Here is a 21,091-nt window from a genome sequence, read left to right as displayed (position 1 = left end):
ACAAGATGTAGGTATAACTTCCCCTTCCTAAATCCAGATGAATGGGAAAGCACGTAAAGTCCATTCAAAACACCTGACTTCCTTGTGGAGCTGGGGTGGTGAACAGAAAAAAAGTAGGGCACGATTAAATCCCCTCCCTCTCCCAACGTGCCAATATATAAATAGACCCCTGGGTAGGTTAAAGAATCTAAGCCGTGATGCAAACATTTTAAAGAGTGCAGTTATTACAGTTAAGGGCTTTATCTATAGCTTACATTAGAAGACGGGGCACAGAGAGTTGGATTAATCCCTTGTACGGCTTGATAACAATTATAGTTGAAAATCATAGCTTGCAGGGCATTGCAATATTTTACTTGATAACAATAAAAGTGACACATAAAGTTAACTGTTTATGTTTTATTTATTAGACTAAATGTGCCAGCGGTGTCGGAGGCTCTGGGCTGGTTGTAACAGTTTTTATGGGGCTGTAAAACGCCATAAATCAGTCACTTGAAATGGTTAGGTCTCTCTCTCTCTCTCGCAAGAGCTTGTGTGAGCTTGTGTTTGCGGTGACGGCTGTTCCTTCTTTCCAAGAAAAAGAAGAAGAAGAATTGTGGTTTTTATTATCAGGAGGATGCTTTACCTTCCCTGTGATTTTAACTATATAGTCAAGCTCTAGCTTTAACAAGGTCCCCCGCTGGATCTGTCTGTCCTTCCTCAAAATGCACGTGCATTTTAAAGAAGCTCAGACACACATTACCCTAGATAGCTGAGATTTTAATTACAACTCTTGCAATTAAGGGGAAATAAAAGAAACAGGACATTGATAAGGCTCTGGCATCGTCCCTATACTCCCCTAGAGACGAATTTGTGATTGAGGTGCTCACACAACTTCAATTCTACAGGGTACATTTGAAAGACTGGAGAAGGTGGCCTTTGTGGTTCTGTGAGAACATGGAGAGGGTATTCCCCTCCCCCAGTGACATCTTCCAGATTGTCTTTTTTTTATGGATGTTGTGTGAGGGAGAAGAGAACAGCTGTCAAGACTTTCTAAAAAATCGTTTAGCAAGTTGAGCTGTTTCCAGGTGGGGCATGCATATTTCTGAGGGATCTCTACTTTATCATGATGTGGGACCCACGCTTTCATCGCCATGGAAGACATCCTTCAACTTTCTGTTTTGATGACTACTTAACATGGATAGTTTCTGTTGGCTGTGTTGTTATTTTTAGTGCCTTCAGCTAAGTACATGGACAAGTCCATCCTTACTGCTTTATTCTGCCCACCTCCAATCACTAGATAAAGACAATACATGGATAGCGTTCAGTCCATCTATGGGGAACTGCCAACCTGCTTGCTTACTGATCATTTGATCCCTGAAGAGGAAGAGGATGGTTCTGTCCAAGACTAGAGAAATGCATGACAATGTATTCTTTTGGCATTTTCCAGACAAGATCTACAACTTCTGTCCATGTTATCTCTGTTGACCTAGCTCTGACCATTCCACTCATTCTGCGTAGGGGGAGAAATTTTGACTTGGGGGTAGTGGTGTAGTCTAAACTGGCATGCATATTTAACAGGAATAATACTGACTAAAGAGAGTGGATATCTGAAGCAGTTTCCTTTCTTTTTCTGTTTTGCCTTTAAAAAATCATTTTGCAGAGTTCAGGAAAATGATAGCACTAATTGTTTCCAACAGTACGCAGAATGTCCTGCTGGCTGCTGCAAATACTACTGCTACTACTATAACTACTACTACCACTCAACTCTGGACTCTGTGTGTGTGTGTGTGTGTGTGTGTGTGTGTGAGAGAGAGAGAGAGAGAGAGAGAGAGAGATTGTTTTGCCATAGCTGCTATTTCTTCATTCCATGAAAGGTATAGCCGTGATTTTATTAACATGAGCTCCCCTTGTGTTGCTCTGGTGTTGTTACTACTGCTGGTAATAGCTGTAGTAGCAGCAGCAGCAATGGCAGCAGCAGTGGGTAGCATTGATACAGCCTTTCCCTGAGAAGTCAAAGCACTTTGCATACACTCTTTCGGTAGGTTCGTTATCTCACTTAAGCATCTACTTCGCTCTCTGCAATTAAATTAGGTGGGACTTAAAAGTCCTGGACATTGGAAGGATTGTGCCCCTTATGAATATTAGCAGAATTTAAATTCTATGAGAAGAAGAAAGGGAGGAAAAGGGAAAGATCTACAAGGAGAGGCACACTTACTAGGGAGCCAACCCCATTGGCTCTTACTTCCCACTGAACTCAAAAGGGATCCGGAGAAGGCAGCCTTATTGCCTACTGTAAGAATGTGCTAGAAAATTGGAACAATCAGCTTCTCATGTATTTCAACATTTCTGGGTTTTGTGGGTCATCCTAATAAACATCTGCCAGCCACAAACCTACATTCTGATGATTGCATTTTGAATTATTCTTTTTGATGCCCATGAATGGAAGGGCAACTTCTCCATTCCTGAATACTATCCTTTGCAAGTTAAGTAGCCTTTAATATCAATGGAATTCCCTTCCTTCCAACTCGCACAGCAATCTGATGCAGTGACACTTATCTCTCGAGTAAGAAAATATGTATAGAACAGGCTGTAGGATATATGCACAGTTACTCGGGAGTAAGTCTCTTTGAACTCCGTGAAGCTTATTTCCGAACAAATGTACATCCAGAGGAAGAATGCATCCAGATCTTCTGCATGTTTACTCGGGAGTAAACCCCCCAGGGTTTACTCCCAAGTAAGCAAACATAGGATTGCATTTTTAATCATACAGTTTCCTAGTTGTTTATTTTCCCCAAATGAGCATGATTGCTGCACTTTCTTGGTCATTTCACTTCATTTCCATCTCTTTTTTTAAATCGACACCCGGTTTTCCTTGTTAAGATATGCTTTAGTCCCTTAAGTTTATATTTTTCTATAAGCTTTTTTAAAAAAAGCCTTGCTTTCTTAACTGTTTAGAAGAGTTTCCTTTTTATTGTCTTTATCAAAGAAGGCTCCAAAGATGTGTGGAGGGAAAAAAATTAGTGGGGCACAAACCTCTTTTGTCTCTATAGCACCCCTCCCACTCCTCTCACATTGGCCTCAGTTTCTCCCAACCGGCAGAACAATGTCGGCAAAACCGTATTGTTATTGTTATTTTGAGTGACAACAACTAAGAGAAATATAACACCTCGATTAAATAATCCCTGGCAATTAATTCCTATCCTACCCAGGAATCGGGCTGCAGAACGTGTATCTATCTGGTTAACATTTTCAGGACCATTTCTGAGTACAAAGCACCTCCTTGACAGTACTGAAGAAAAATAAGTGTTCATTGTCCCCGCGGATTCATTGTGCAAGCCATTACCATACTGACCGCTTGGTAACCTACACCTCTAGCCATTTGCAATCTGTGCATCTTGTAGGGGCGGGGGGGGCAGAGAGAGCGAGAGCCTAGCCACTGAGGTTTGCTATTTCATCGTTTAGTAATCGTAATAATCATAATACTGCTAATAATCATCATACAAAGCCCATTGCCATGAAAGCCATATCCTAGTTAAGGTTAGACACACAACCGGCCCCTCCCAATTGGAGATACATACACAATGATCAGTTCTAAAAATCAACTGCAGACCTGCTAAAATTCATTGGGGCCATGCAGCGAGGGTGGCCCTCACCCCAGTGTTTCAGACCACTTGTATTACTCACATAATTTGGTTTATTATAAAGCTTTTTTAAAAAAGTTATCTTAAAATACAGCTGCTGGAGGAGGAGGGTGATGTATCCGAAGATGTATTCTCCTCTCACTAAAGATCCAGGTCCAAGAATGAATTTTCTGCTTTGGACACTTCCTCCCCTCCCCCCCAACCTGAAATTGGGCTCCCTCTAAATTAAGAAGGAATTTTACCATTGACTTAAATGAGTGAATTGTGCCCTCTCCTAGAAAAGATTGCCATCCTCTAAGAAGTTCAAAGAGTGGATTTGAAAAGTGTGTATTTGGAAAAGGGAGTCAAAAGACAGCTATATATTTTTTTTCCTGGGGAGAGGGGGAAATATCTATAAAGTTAGTCTTACGACACTAGGTATCACTAAAAAATTCATTACACTTTCTTAAAAAAACACTTAGTGTAAGCAGCAAGTGCCACGAAATCGATCCGTGTTCTCCACCCCCCTTTCCCCGCAATACGAAGAGACAGGTCTAATGTATGCAAAGAAATATGCAAATGTTCAATTGATTTTTCTTTAAATCTGTTGTCACTAAAAGTAATGAGTCGGTGCAAACCGATTTGAATAACCAAAGCATGTCACCAGAAGTTAAAAAAAAAAAGCACGTACACATCGCCACCACCACCCTTTAAGTTCTCCAACAAGGAAAGGCCGTGTAAATATTTATTCCTCCGTTTTAAAACCTTAAAGACGAACTCTTCCTGTTTGTTCCAAAAAAGCACATCTATGCAAACCATGTTCTCTTTCTCTCTTCCCCAAGCACCCCAACCTCCGTTTGCCCCCTCCCTCCCTCTCCCAGGAATTCAATTTTCTTCAAATCTCGTTGAAAGTGGCTTTTTAAAAAGTGGACGCATTTTAATATTGCTTAGACGGCGTGACCTGAATTTCACCTCAACTGTTTGACTTGATCCAATAGGTCACTGCCAAGGAGTTATTGATGGGGAACCACCATTGAAATCTATCTCCTCGCAAATGGCCTTTAGATCTTCTAGCGAGTTCAATAACTAGTTATAATGTAGAAGGGGAAAAATGAAGCCCAAAGGCAAACGAATATGAGGTTTCATTTTTATGCTGGAGAAATTGTTGGTTTTTCTTCCTCTTCCTTACTCGCCACGCCACGCCACCATTTTCACCCACTCAAAACAACAACAAAATCTGATTTGGGTGAAAGCGTCGCCCCACCCGCCTTCTCTCCCCCCCCCATCACCCTTGTAGTTGAAGCCAGATCCGAATCTATATTGCAAATCCATTTATTTATTTATTTATTTATTTATTTATTTATTTATTTGGGGGCTAACCGAGGAGCCTCTGTTCATGAACTCTTCAAGACTGACCTCGAGAGTCCAAACAATACTTTTCAGCTAGGTAGGAATCATATTTGCTTTATTGGCTGGGGAGAATTTTTTGGTTGGTTGATTGTTTTTAGTAAGAATTTTATAAGCCATACATATAGTTAGCAGAACGTTTTATCCAGTTAAGCCTGATGAGCGATTTTTTAAAAAAGCAAAGGGGGCACCAAATTCCTCATGATTCCATCTTTTACATAAAATATTGGGCAATTCATCCACATATATTCAAATGTTAATGTTAGGGTTATCACTGGGAGGGGGATTTTAAAGAAACTAAGAAAGAGATTGGATACTTTAATTTTTCTGTGTTGTACACTTTCGCTGTGAATAGTTTGCATTTCTGTCGATAACTTAGCAGAGCAAGACTGCACATGTTTACTCGGAAGTAAGTGCCATTGAATTCAGTGATAATTACTCCCAGGTAAATGGGTACAAGATTGCAGTCTGAACCTCCTTTAGGAGCTGTTTGTTGGTTTTATATCATTGAAAAAATATTAACTTTTAGTCCAAATTTGAAGTTCCATAGTATGTAGTAGGTTCTGGTAGTTCTGGTGGATGATCCCCTAACCACTGGAGAATGAAAACCTGGGAGGGATTTTTCTTTTGAGAACTGAAATAAGGATTTCAAAACCGAGCTATTATAGAAACAGTGAATTCCCTTATTTCTTCCTGATAAATACCTGTGATTGCATATCTTATCACCCTGTTGCAAGACCTGCAGAGTAGCTTATAAGGGAAACAGTGCTCTTAAAAGAAGAGGAGAGGAAAGGAAAGGACTTCTTAGTTGTCCATTAAAAAAATCATTGTGGGAGCTGACCTCTATTGTGTAAACATAAACAATTTTAGGCTGTTCTTGCTATGTATGATGCTGTGAATAGCTTTAATAAATTAACTTGTCGGGATTTAGAATTCTTTGTTTCTTGGCTCAGCTATAATATTCATGGGTGGGGGTGGGAAAGAGAACTTTGTTTTACAAGGTCTAAGGCTCAACACACTGTAGGTTGTTTTTTTAAAAATAAATAGAATATTTGCTACTTTAAAAAATGCTTAGAGTGATAGGTTGGTGATATCTATCCAGCGCAATGCTGGTACTAAATGAACATATAATAGCACTAATGGTGGTGGGAAAATGGTAGCAGTAAGAGCAGCACAAAGAATAACAATGCAATCCTACACTCAGTTACCTGGGAGTAAGTCCCATTGGACACAACGTGACTTACTTCTGAGTAGGCATGGATAGGATTGCACTGTAAAGTAGTGTTTTCTTACATGTTAAGGGATGCTGGAAAGTGGAATTCGAGGGTCTCTACTTTATGTTGCTGGAGAAGACTTGAAGCTGATTCATTCAGGCATGCACCTCATTCCCTGTCTCCTGTTGCGATGAACTGCATCTGCACGCCTGCACTGCCTCCATCGAAAACGTATTGCGTTTTCTAAGACACTGGCAGATGATATGAAAACTCTGTCTCTAGAGCTTGGTCTCAGTTGGTCTATGCAAATCATCTCCTGATGCTGCAGTTGTCCAGTGCTGAACATCCATTTATGGGCTCACCAGGACCTACACGAGAGGCAGTCTTTGGAGAAAACAACTCTCTGGCTGTGGCCTGACAGTAATTACAGGGTATATATTGTGAAGACACTTGAGGCCACCAGCTTGCTGAAGCCAAGCAGTCTGGGTCTGGTCTGTGCTTGGATGGGTGACCTCCTGAAAACCACATGTATGCCATGCTGCCATCAGTTTCATGGCAGAAGAAAAGCAGAATATAAATGTAAGAAAATAAAATTCAGAATCTCCACCTCACCCAGATTCTACCATAACCTTGATGTCAATGTCTGGGGCCTTTTAATGCTATCTGATCTTCCTTTAAGCGTTGTCCTGTGTGTGTCGTGGTAGGGGTAGAACTCATCATACAGACTTTTCTCTCCAAAGAACATAAAGAACCCAGTGTGACTGGGGTGGTGGTATATAGGCCACTTTGTTCCACTTGGGAGTGTGATGGTGTCTATACAAACAGGAAACTAAGGTATAGTCTCCACTTAGCTCATTCTGATTAGAAAGATATAGAAATATCTGGGAACTGCATGGTCATTGATACCCTTTAGTAAGTACCCAGCAATAAGGTATGATGGGCGGGTGGTGCTGGAGGAAATCACGCAGGGATAGGGGCCGATGGGCACTGGTCACTTCCCCGCAATTAAAGGTCAGAGAAAATGTTAGACCCCGATGGTCTTCTGCAAACCTGTGTGGGCGTGCACAGTCTAAATGGGCAGGACCTTCAGGACTTTGCTCTGAAGTTAGGGGTGGATTGGATCTCCACCCCCTACTAAAAACCTATGATTTCTGTTTCCTTAAGGAATGCTACTTTCCTCAAGAAAGTAGGCACCTATCTTCTTCAGATTAATACTCTGTAATGCTTATGCATGGCTGTTGTCTGATTTCATGCGTTTTCCAGTTTAGACACATAGGGTACATTTAGTGCCATAGGGTACTTTCCGGGATGGATACGTATACAATTACTCTCTCTCTCTCTCTCTCTCTGTGTGTGTGTGTGTGTGTGTACACACTGGAAAGGGCTATAGATTTAAATGTATTGAATGCATAGACTGTACATGCACACTTATGCAGTTTTGAAAATATGTATATTTAGGCACTTACAAAATAACATCAAAAAAACATCAACTTAAGGCTCCAGATGTTTTGGTAGAGATTAGTGTAAACGTATTTCTCACATCAGATTTTACTGGTTAAGTTCAAATTTTCTAATTATTTCTGATAGTATGGACAGCATGAAAGAAAGAGAGAGAGAAAAATCTGACCGTACATACAAATGTGTCTATGCGTGTTTTAAGGAGATCCAGGCTACTTTCCTCCACCTAATTGTAGGGGAATAGGTTCTATCGAGATCTATAGACGTGCAAGTGTTTGGAGAACTGGATGTGTGAGAGAATCTACTTTGCAAGGGAGAAATTGAACCCTTTTACAGAAAAATCACTCTAGGATCCCTTTAGTCTATTAACCTTCCCCTTTCCATGTACAGGAAGACCATCCATGATTTTTCTGCATATATTATATATACATATATACATACATATATAAAAGCTGTATAGGAAGAATCTCTAATCACCATTTAATATCAAATGCTATTTGAAGTCTTGGGGAAAAATAATCTTGTGAGTTATGTTTTGAGTCTGGCAACAATGGTGCATTATGCTTGAAGAGGAGCTTTGTTATTTGTAATGTTTATTTTTCTCCCACCAGGGTACTCTCAGTTTAATCTTTCACAGTGTAATAAACTATTATCTTAGTTAATCCCAAAGGTGAATCCATCAAAACCTTTTAATAAAACGTTTATTAGTTCCTGCAATTCAGAGAAGGCTGTAAACTGTAAGTACAGCGCAGCCGGCGGAACTTAAGAGAAACTTGGGCTGATAGGGGTTGGAGATATGTTTTGTTGTTAAATAAATGTAGGAGGGTCTATAACTATCTCCCAGCTGAGGCTGGCGATTATAATTCTGCAGGCTTTGTCAATTGCAGCTGTCATTAGTCAAGCCTACAGAAGCTACTGTGGAGTAGGACAAGAGAAATCTCAGGAATGATATACACAACCAGGCCTCTGAAGCATCAGTTCAGACCTGATTTAAGGAAAAGAAAAATAATCGGCTGCCTTATTTGGGGGTGTGGAAGAGAGAAGAAGAAATACTCAGCACCTTCATATTCTCGTTCCCATCAAATGTCATGAATTTTGGGCTTCTCCAAATACAAGGGCAGCCCCAACTTTGGTCTGAATGGGCAATCTTGGAAAATATTTGTTGTTGTTGCTATGTGCCTCCAAGTGGATTATGAGTTATGGCGACCCTATGAATCAGTGACCTCCAATAGCATCTGTTATAAACCACCCTGTTCAGATCTTGTAAGTTCAGGTCTGTGGCTTTCTGTATGGAATCAATCCATCTCTTGTTTGGTCTTCCTCTTTTTCTACTCCCTTCTGTTTTCCCCAGCATTGTGGTCTTTTCTAGTGAATTGGGAAATATAGGTACCCAGCATATCAAGATGCATCAGTTATGGGACAACAGTGATGGGTGGGAACAGAAGAAGAAAAAGAAGAATTGTTGTTGAGTGGAAGGATAAATAGGACAGCAGGTACTTCTAATAACAGTCAACTTTATTGTTTCTCCTTAAAACACACAGAGTATATATATTTATATATCCACATGTATACTACATGCATACATACATTCATACACGCATATATTCTCTGCAGTTTTGAGTGGCATTGCATTCTGGTAGGAATCTAACAAGATAGTTCATACTACATTTCTCCGGGTAAGGATGACCCAGCAACTTTGAGAATGGCCTAGGATCCTCCACCCCTTCACATTTCTCAGCAGCCTCACTGGGGAATTCATTTGGCAGACCATCATCCTACGAAACTAACAAACCCAGATGTAAAGTACCAGGGTGTTGGTGACAGGGAACTCATATTTCCATATATTTACCAGGGAGGGTCTTTTAAGTGGCAGGAACAGCAGCAGCAACACAACAACAGGATATAAAACTGTTGTTATTTCCTGTCACCATAGTCTGGAAATGCCTGTCAGGGACTAAGTCATATCCTACCGTTACTGAGGCACTGGTATTTTGTGCCTTTTGTTCAAAAGCTGTTAAGAGGAGCATCCTCCCAAATATATGGGGATGATATTTTATCCGGGGGGGGGGGTTGTTGTTATTGTTATCAGGCCACCTAGCTAGTTGATTTGATTGGATGGATGGATGGATGGATGGAATAAGGATAGATATTAGCTATCTACTAGAAGGCAGTCAAGGTTCATAGAAAGAGGTTGCTTCCTACCACACAGAGCAGTCCACCACCCACGCCCATAAATCAGTAGTCCTGAATAAAGGAGATTCCTTTCATCTCTTTGTTTTCTTCCTTTAAAGCGTTCTAATCAGGTGAGCTAATAGCCCTTCATCAACAGCCTCCGCTCTTTTCGGAGCACGCGCCCATGGAGGTTTGGCTCCCAGCATCCCCAGGCAGGAAGCTGATACGCACGAAGCCTGCGTGTGTAGTGTGTGCGTGCATGCCTGCATGCGTACATACATGAAAGAGAAGGGGGGTTATTCTGATGGCAGCGAACCTCGTAAGGTCTGGATTCAAAGTCGTTTTGGTAAAGTATGGTCTTTACGCCCCCCCTCCTCCCCCGGGTTGGGAACCTCTTCACTGCCACTGAGAAGAAGAGGAGCGGGAAGCTGGAGAGCCCTTCCTCGATGTTCACCTCAGTAGGCTATATCGTGCACCTCAGCCTAGGAAAAGGGGGAGGGTACTATTTCAAGCGATGCCTCGTGCTTGGGAGGCGCTTTCTGCTCCCGCAGGAGGTATTAGTCTGACCACTTGTTTTAAAGGCTCTGCTTTACTGTCTCTCCGCTTGATGCGCCCTGTTTAGCGCAAATGAAGTTCCCATCCAAGGGAGAGCTCCAGTGCCTGCAGAGCTCCATAGCGCATCCATCTTAACTACCGACGGTCTTAAACCTTATTACCCGTCGCCTTAAGAGAAGTCAAAACTACAAATAACTTGTCTGGGATCCCAGGCAGGAGATACAAGTGTTTGTTTTAAACGCTGTTGCAAAGAGGAAGAAGGCGTTCCGTTGCGTTGGGTGTATATCATCTCCCCTGCGCCAGAGTTAAGAGGGGGTTTATTGCACCCACCCCCGCCCTGCCGTCCTGGTTGCTCGTTTCATCTTTTCACAGGCACCTCTGAGGAAGGAAGGGAAAGCAAAGGGGCTGGCAGATCGGTGGGATTTACAGCTTCGAAGTCACCCATCTCTCAGCCCCCACTTCCTGTGAATAGGCAGATCAAACCGGACACCTACCTGCGTTTACGACCCCCTCCCTTTCCTGAGTGGAAAAGGGTCCTGTAATAAAAGTCTAGCCACACATTGTTTTTCTTTGAGAGGAGGAGGGGTTGTATATATTATTCTAGGCCACCTGGTGAGGCAAGGTGGTGGCAGAGAGACCGCTGCAATTGTTGAGGTTGAAATAAGGGTTCTTCTACTTAATAGGTCTCTCTCTCCATCTTTTGCCATGAAGAAGAGAGAGAAGAAAGGAAAAGAAATTTTCCTGCTTTCAGAAGACTGATACAGCAAAGAGGAGCTTTTTTTTTTTTTTTTTAACCGCAGGCATGCTGCTTGAAAGGCTTCGCAAATCTCCTGCAAATGCTTACAGATTACATTACAGTTCATGTTACTGTGACTGTTTATGTTACAGACTCAAGCAAACTCTAATCCTGCTTTGGACAGAAAATAAATAGAAAGGTCAACAGTAGTAATTCGCTTTCCTCCCTTCTCCTCAGGTGATTGTTCCACCTTTTGGGTCACGACTCAGGAGAAATCTGTATTTGTCAAGAAATTCCATGCAGAGACAGATTAATAGCTATATGAATCTACTTCTGTCCACATCTACATGTTGTGTGTGCGCGCGTGTATGTTTGTGTGTGTGTGTAAGGTGTAGATGTTATCCACACGTGTTCCTGTGGGTGCATGACGATGATGTTTATGCATGGCTTTACATAATGTAATATAGTATAACATAATATAATATGAATGTTAATAGATGGCTAAATGTGAAGAAACATTGCAGAACAAACGATAATGAACTGGATATCGGTTGTTAGTGTTTGGCTGCTGCAAGTTACTGTTTCCTGTTTTCTAGGCTCCCCCAAAAACAACAACCAGGGACTTTAGATAGAGATGTAGAAGGACAGACAAATAGATCCTCATCTATCCTTATCAAAACTTCACAAATCTCCGTTCTGTTGTTTGTACTGTTGGGTATTGTGTAAGCGCTGGATTGTTCATATTCCTTTTCATGGGGAAGGATTTTACTCTCTGAAACGGAGATCAACCCACCCACACCACACTGACTACAACCGCGACAGCGACAAAATGGTATTTGCCATCATGCCGGAGTATAAGGTGTCGGCTAATATGGGTAACTGGCAGGAAAGACAGGAATTGCAAGGCAAGCAAACCACAATCGCACACAAAAATCGATAACTGGGAATTCAACTCTTGACCGAATGAATACGCCATTTGATAGGAAAGCTCTTTCAGAACCAGATCATAAATCAATACAAGCAACAAATCAGTCAATCAATGCTATTTGCATGGACGCAAGATAGACGCTTTCTCGCTTTCATTTATTTTTTTTAAAAAATATATGAGGGCGACAAACACAAAATGATAATTTATTCAACAGCCTCCCCCACCCTGCGCGCAGCAAGCACGCACACCGTAGGTAATGCCGAACTGACTGAAGCGAGGGAACTTTAGGGAGCATGTCTTGTCAGCAGAAGCCCTATATTCGGAATACTTTCCTGAAGACTACAAAGCCCCACCCCCACCTCTCTGCTGGATTGCTCAAGGTATTGCAATATTCTCAAAGAGAATATATATTTTTCCCAAGCACTCTCCCTCAGATTAATTAATATTCTCGATGGGTTTCTTGTTCTTTGCTGTTAGCCGCTTTAAAGGGTTCTAATTTACAAAGCACCCATGGGAGATATATAACTATAACTCCATTCACAATACCCTCAGATTGAAACCAAAGGCTTGACGGGAGAGGAGGGGAAGTGGCGATAAACGGAGTACGTGGGTGTGACGAATAATGTCCAAACGAAAGAACTACATGCAAGTCCCCATTATGGATAAGCATCCGAAGGCAAGAAAATTCATCTAGGTACTCTTTTCGCGAATGAGCGGGAGAACCCTTTAAGAAATGGAGATGGAACTAAAACTTTGTTCCATGCAAATATTTGCACGGGATGTGCTGGCAGTATGTTTGCAAAACTCCCCCCCCCCACTTTTAAAGCAAAGATACTAGGGCTGAAGTCCTATGCACACACGGACCTAGGAGTAGGTCTCATTGAACTCAATGCGGTTTACTTTCTGAGAAGACACGCATAGGACTGCATTGTCTGATTTATTCACACCCAAGTGGATCCTATTGGGTTTCGCTGGGAATTCGCTTCCCTTCTAAACCCTGAGAATTGTTATTCTTCCTACACACTTGCGTACATCTGGGAAGGAGGTGGGGGAATGGAACCGGGCTGTCCTTGTTGCTAAAACGTGACGTTTCAACCTTCTGGATGCCTTGTCAAAGCAAACCCTCTATCTGGTCAATGTCCTTTATCTTCTGATTGTTACTCCCCCCGCCCATCTTTTTCACTATGGTGGCCTGAAAGCTGCGTTCTGCTAGGTCTTTCTGACACTTTTGGCTAGGTGCTGAACCCCGCCATCATTTCCTTATTGGGACCCTCAGAATAAGCATTTAGGAAGACCTCCAGCCTTACAAACTGGACACAGTCCGCTGATCCCTCCCCGGCCAGCTTTGCTCAGCTATTCAGACATCGACATAGGGTTGTATTTCCGCAAGTCAGCTTGCAAGGAAACTCCAGGGGCCTTGGCTTCTAATTGCAGTCTAGTCTTTGACTGACAGTGTGCCTCGACCTGAGGCCATGGGATACGGAGAGATACCTGTCTAAACAAATTAATAATCCCTCCCTCCCTCCCTCCCTCCCTTTCTTTCTTTCTTTCTTTCTTTCTTTCTTTCTTTCTTTCTTTCTTTCTTTCTTTCTTTCTTTCTTTCTTTCTTTCTTTCAAATCAAATCATAAGGTGTCCTGGCTGAGACTCATAGTAGACAGAGAAAGCGTCCCCATTAAAAAAGAAAAGAAAAAGGTGCCTAGTCCATCCCAGTGTAGGACATCTCTATGGTTCTAACAATAGCACCTCCCTCCTCCCAGATCATTCCAACCTTTATTTTATTGCATACAGCACAAACTCAAGAGGTTTTTTTTAAAGGTCATTTTCTATGGAGTTCAATTTTTATTCCCAGTCATTCAGAAAGAATATCAAGGTGAATACCCATGAGTTACAACTATTTTCAAATGAGAGGGCCCAAGATTAATAGTTAAGCATTTGTGATCTATCCTCTCTACCTGTGGGAGAACATGGTCTATACTTATATTTATATTCTTTTTAAAAAAGTTCCCACAATGAAACATAATTTCTGACTCAAAATAAAATATAAAGCTCTGACTAGTGAAGTTTGACTGAATTACTGGAAGTAGTGGTGGGGGAAGACGGGAGAGAGAAAGGAAGAAAGAATGGGAATGTGGCAGGCATGTGTGAATGTCACATTGCCTCTGTCAGTCACAATATGCTTTCTTCTGTTTCGCTTTCACACACATATAATCACCTATGTGTTATTTCCTCTTCTTGAATGGAGAGCAGGAATCACGTGCTCCCATACCAGGTATGCTCCTTGTCATTCTGGAAATAGTTTTGATTTCACAGAAGGGAACAAATCTTCTAGCTACCTTTCCATCTTTCAGGAGTAGAAAGGTCTGCTTGAAAGTATCAGCCACCCCTAAATATCAATTATGGGGAAAGAAAACAAAACCAGGAAAGAAACAAGGGAATTGATGGAGATGGCTTTCTGTAATCATAACTCTAATTCCCCCATTATATAGATGAAGTACTTTGTGAATGCTTCTCTGAGTTGGGGTGTTGAACTTCTCTCTCTCTCCTTCACCCTCACTTTTCTGTAGGTGCAGAGGTGAGAAGATCCAGGTATATTACAGTATAACAATAATTTAGATATATGAATTGGAATCCAAACTGAAAGTCTGTAATTACAGATAAATATGGATGTAGACAGCATATCTGTTTAGTGGTATAAGTGTTGGACAGGGCAGAGAGCCATGTTCTAATCCCCACAGGGCCTTGAAACTGACACGGAGACTTTGAGCCAGTCACCAACTCTCAGCCTAGCTTTGAACGATCAAGGGGGTGAACAATAAATGCCACCTTGAGCTCCTTGGAGGCAAGACAGGATATAAATATGATAAATAAATCTAATATACAGGTGTCTGTCTGTCTGTCTGTCTGTCTGTCTGTCTGTCTGTCTGTCAGTCAACAATAATATATTATAACATAATAATTATCCAAGGATGGTGAACCTGTGGCCCTTCAGACATCATTCGACTACAACACCCATTATTCCAGGCCATTGGCCATGCTAGCTGAAGCTGATGGGAATTGTCCCAACAACTCTGGCTGATGGGAGTTGTATTCCAAGAATGTCTGGAAGGCCACATGCTCCTCATCCCTTTCTTAATGGATCTGACCAATGCCTATGTAGGTCACCATCCTGTTTCCAACAGTGGCAGCAGCATAAGCATTGGACAGAGGCTATGGTTATCTCCTGCAGTTTGCTGTCCAGTACTTGGGGCTGAGGGAGGTACACTTACCAGTGTCCATGGAGGTACCATTTAGCAATAGTAGCTAAGAGCAATCAACAGATCTCTCTCCTGAATGAACTGAATTCCTCTAAAAAGCAGTCTAAAAGAGTAACCATTACCACTACATCTTCTGGCAGAAGTGAATGCCACACCCTGCCTATGAGTGAGAACGAGAATCCAGTCCAATTATATCTCATTATTTATTGGGACCAGAGTTTTTCCTCATGGTTTTGCCAAAGGAAGACATAGTTTAAAGCTGTGGGAAAATAAACTGTGACAAAGCTCTGACTGCAATCTAAACCTTAGGCTGACCTCTTGCAACTGTCTGATTTCTCCCCTCCCAGGTAAGAAACTCCCTTTGCAGCACAAGCTTTCTATCAACTGGCAACAGCAAACATCTTTCCTCACCTACATGTGTGCATCCCATATAGTTCTTAAGGGAGTATGGGAGAAAACTGTGTTGAAGGTCCAGGTGTGTGCACTGTTCTTCCACCTTGGCTCCCCAGATGTTGTTGGACTACAATTCCCATAATCCTTGGCCATTGGCTAAACTGCCTGTGGTTGATGGGAGTTGTAGTCCATCAACATCTGGGGACCCAAGATTGAAGAACAGCGATTGTGGGATGCCCAAATGCTGCATCATTCTTCAGATATGGCTGGACATGAGACAACAGGGCACCAGCAACCATCTCTTTTTGTATTCAGTCTAGAGATAAAGTGTGTGTGGGGGGGAGCTTTGCACATCTCCTAATAGCACCATATCAAATAGGAGAAATGCCCAGTTCAACTAATGTTCAAGGAGCTCATCTGTTTTTATATTTTAATTTATTTGTTTATTTGTTTATTATTTGAGTTATATCCTGCCCTTCCTCCCAGCAGGAGCCCAGAGTGGCAATCTGTTGCCTATGTAAGTGCCCTGGGGCAGTGCTGGAGTTCCTTTGCACAAGAGCTCCATGACTTGAGGCAGATTTCCAACCCTTCAGCTGTGCATGTTTGGAATGCCAAGCCCTTTTGCTTTGTTTTTAACTAGTTACCCTCAAATGGGAACCATTTGATTCTCCAATGAGCTGTTTTTGCTATCATCTCCTCCAAGTTCTTGTGCCAAAGAGCTGAAAAGTACCAAACTACTACTACTACTACTACTACTACTACTACTACTACTACCACCGTTGGAAGTGGGGCAAGAGCAACTCCTGTTTTGTTCTTTTGTTTAAGCTCCAGAGGGAAGATAGGGCTAGGGTCCTCCAGATGGATAGGCTTGTTTACCTTTTACCTGTGATGCTCTGACTGGCTTCCTACTGTAGCTAGACTGTGACACCTTTAGGGAAGCTTACCTGCCGCTCCTCCTTCCACCCTTTCCACTCCTTTGTCCTCCGGCTGTCCAGGAGAGAGGAGACTCCCTTTGTCTCTCTCTCTCTAAGCATGGGGCTGACTCCTACACGTGGGAGTTATGCCTCCAACTTAGCTAGTTAGTTAGAACTAGGTATGCCTTTTCTATCTACTATGTATTTCTCTAAATAAAGTAGCTTTTCTTATTTTACTAAGTCTCCAGTCTCAGTGATGCTGATGCAGGGTAAAAGCCTGCTTTCTTAGGCAAATGCACACACACGCTGGCACACTCACATTTCAACATCTGCTGTTACTCTCTGCTGCTGTGGTGCTGCTTTTAAATGAAATTAAGCAACACAACTACACACAGCACAACAACTACTACTACTACTACTACTATGGCTCATTCTCCTTCTTCTCCACTACTACTGCTGCTGCTGTCTTAGACCTCCGCCCCCATTTAAAGAAGCATTTTTCTGTATAGGCACATCTCAGGAAGGGCCAACATCCAATGGACTCCTTCCAAAGGAATAATATTTTGAGACAGAATGTTCTACTACAACCATATTAGTTTCCTTCCTTCCTTCCTTCCTTCCTTCCCTCCCTCCCTCCCTCCCTCCTTGCCTTCCTGCCTTCCTGCCTTCCTGCCTTCCTGCCTTCCTGCCTTCCTGCCTTTTTCTTTTTTCCCGTTCATTCATTCTTTCTTTTTTGCATCCAAGTCTCATTCCACTGAGTCACTCAGGTTGTGTGTGGTCTTTCTCCAGGAGGCTACTTCTACAGTCAACTTTTTCCTAAGAGGTTTCCATCTTCACTCTCCTGTTGCCAGATATGATGCAATGTTGCTCACAGGTGAAGGAAAGGTAAAGAGGCCCACATCAGTCACTCTATTCCCCCTTCAGAAGAAGACCTCAATGTCTGCAGAGCAGACTAGGCTTCCCATAGGCACTGTGTGTTGGAATATGTGGTTCAACTCCAACTTGTGGGTTGAGGCTGCATGGGGTTAAAAAGGGTAGCTAGAGAGGACACCTCCAGATTGCTAGGCTATACCTGTCCTTTGATCTCCTGCTGTCTCTTCTTTCCTGCTAGACTAATATGCAAAGGATGTTGATCACAATTCCTTCCCTCCTCCTCACTTCTTTCTCTTGTGAGGGAGAGCAGACATATTCCCTTTGTCTCTCCTTCTCCTCCAAGCATGAGGGCAAACACTAGGCCTCGTGTTTGCAGCTCCAACTTAGCTAGTTAGTTAGATATAGGACTCTTTCCTATCAAGTATGTACTTCCAGAATAAAGTAGTTATTTCTTATTTTAAAGCTTAAAGTCTCTGTCTGACTAATTGGCAGAGAAGATATAATCTTTAGCAAAGATTCAAACACACATATATGCTCACTCAGAAATCTCTGTTCCCAGTATCGCTACTCTCCGACAGGTTATGTGGCCCAAGCATGCAAAAAGGAGATCTGAGTAATTAAAGGAGCTTTTGTGTTTTGAATCAAAGAAGCTAGTAAAGACCTTCAGAGATTAGTCAGTAAAGAGTTAAGCCTTTTTCTTAAGGATGTCTACTGTGGAACAACAGCTAAGCCTCAACAAGCTTTCACCTGGAAACTGGAAGTTTCAGATGGGATGTCACTTAAAGCAACAGAAGTTAATGGAAGTGATCAGAGATGCGGAACCGGGACCAGATGCCTCTCAGGAAGTAAAGAGAGTTTGGACAGAGAAAGACGAAAAAGCTCAGGACCTCATAGTCAAATGTGTGAGTAACTCACAAATCCCTTTGATCATAAATTGCAAGAATGCCAGAGAGATGTGGATTGCACTGGAGTCTAACCACCAGCCAAAAAGCCAAGGACATTTAATTTCAATGTTACAAAGTCTTATTAACTTACAAATGAGGGATGATTCATTTGAAGAACACCTCACTAATTTATGGTGTTAATTCAGGGAATAGAAGAAGCCTGGACGAGGCTGGACCAGCCCATACAGATTGCTTTGTTTCTAGATTCCCTCCCAAAATCCATGAATACTTTCTGCCTCATATTGCAACAACAGCAAATGACTTTAAATGAAATTATATCAGAAGTGAGGGAACAATTCTTTCAAGAGAGTGAAAGAGCTGCATCTCCTCTTTCCTTAGTAAACAAACTCCTGGCCGACTGCCAGTCATATGAAGATTTGGAGAACAAAAGAGGCAATAAAAAGATGCTAGATCTAAACACTGCTATTTATGTGGTTCAGAAACCCACCTTAAAAATCAGTGCAACCAGAAAGGGAAGTCTGAGGGACAAAATAAAGGATTTAAAAAGACAGACAAGAAAGATGCCAACAGTGTACAAGTAATACATGTTGAAAAATGTTGTAATAATAAAGTCTATGTAGATTCAGGAGCAAGTGATCATCTGATAAATGCAAAGACCCTATTTGAAACTCTAACCCCACGTGGAGGCTCAGTCAAAGTTGCTGACTCACGGGAAGTGCCCATAAAGGGCGAAGGGGATGCAAAGCTGGTCTGCCAGATGCCAAGCGGCGCTAAAGAGAGTTACCTTAAAAATGTACTCTGGACTCCAGGAATTTCTAATAATTTGATCTCAGTCAGTGAAGCAACCAATAAAGAATGTTCAGTGCTATTTGAACAAGATTCCTGTGCAATTTCTTGAGATGGTGTAATTATATGAACAGCTACTAAGAGAAAGGGAATGTATGAAATTGATCAGCAAAGTCCAGAAGCTAATGTTGTAAAGGACTGCTGTAGCAAGTCATGTTTGCACCTGTGGCACATAAGGCTTGGGCACAAAGATATTGCAAAGATTAATACTCTTCAAAATAATAATTTAGTAAGAGGCATGAAAATTGAACCCTGCCAAGAAAAGGGGAGATGTACATGCTGTGAGAAGGCTAAAGGGACAAGACCAAGTTTTCCTAAGCAGAGTGAAAGGAAGACTAAGCACCCCCTAGAGTTGATTCACAGAGACATTAGTGAAATGCCAATTCCTTCAAATGGTGGAAATAAATACATTGTCAGTTTTATTGATGACTATTCAAGATTCACTGTAATCTATATGCTGAAGGAGAAGGGGCAAATGCTTCAGAAAGCCAAAGAATATGTTGCAATGGTGACCACTAAATTTTAGAGAAAGCCACAAATTCTACGTTCTGACAATGGAGGGGAATACATGTCTCATGCTACCCAGTAGTTTCTGCGTGAACATGGGATTGAACATCAGACCACTGTACCCCACAACCCAGAACAGAATGGCATCTCGGAGAGAAAATTCAGAACTCTTATTGAGATGGTGAGATCAATGCTAGAAGATGCCAATCTCCCACAGAAACATTGGGGAGAGGCAGTGGCAACCTATCTACAGAATTATTTGCCAACAAAGGTGAATGGCAACAAGACTCCATTCAAATTATGGTATGGACACATACCCAGTTTGGCTCATATAAAGGTGTTTGGATCAAAAGTGTACGGTCACATTCCACACCAGAAGATAACCAAATTGGACAACACTACAAAGGAAGGAATCTTCGTTGGATATTCTTCAAAACAAAAGGGATACAGAATCCTAAATCCCAAAACAGAAAGGATTGAAATCCAAAGAGTTGTCTACTTTGATGAAGGTCAAGGTGCATTCCAACCAGAAGGGGCACCATTCCAAGACCACAACGGTGAAGAAGATAAAGTAGAAATACCATACAGTACTACAGATTACAGCAACATGCCAGCGCTGGAGGACTGTGAGGAATCAGAGCAAGAAGGGGAACCTGCACAGCCAGAAGGGGCAGCAGAGAATCCTGTACCAAGACGCTCTAACCGCACCAACAGAGGTGTACCTCCACTGAGACTGTCCTACCTTGCAAGAGCTGATGAACTTCCAGAGCCAGAGACCTGGAAAGATATTGAAGCCTTACCCAAAGCTGAAGCTGAGAGGTGGAGGCAGCCAGCCAATGAAGAGCTGGAAGCTCTACACAAGAACAAAACTTGGACACTTACCAAGCTTCCTCAAAGAAGGAAAGATGTAGGTTGCAAGTGGGTATTCAAGAAAAAGCCAAATGCTGAAGGAAACATTGAGAGATACAAGGCAAGACTAGTGGCCAAAGGATACTCTCAAAAGTATGGACAAGACTACTATGAAACTTTTGCTCCTGTAGTCAAGCATACAACAATCAGGACACTCCTGAGTGTCGCTGCTAACAAGAAAATGCAGGTGGAACACATGGATATAAAAACAGCGTTCTTGTATGGAGAAATAGAAGAGGAAATCTACATGCAACAACCACCAGGTTTTGGAATACCAGGAAAGGAAACTCTAGTATGCAAACTGCAAAAGAGCATCTATGGACTGAAACAAGCTGCAAGAGCATGGGATGACAAACTGAACCAAATGCTCTTGAAACAAGGCTATAAAAGAGGCGAAGCAGACAAATGCCTGTACAGCAG

Source organism: Rhineura floridana, chromosome 3 (genome assembly GCF_030035675.1).
Source record: "Rhineura floridana isolate rRhiFlo1 chromosome 3, rRhiFlo1.hap2, whole genome shotgun sequence".
NCBI lineage: Eukaryota > Metazoa > Chordata > Lepidosauria > Squamata > Rhineuridae > Rhineura > Rhineura floridana.
The sequence above is the reverse complement of the archived record's forward strand: the minus strand, read 5'-3'. Positions refer to the sequence as shown.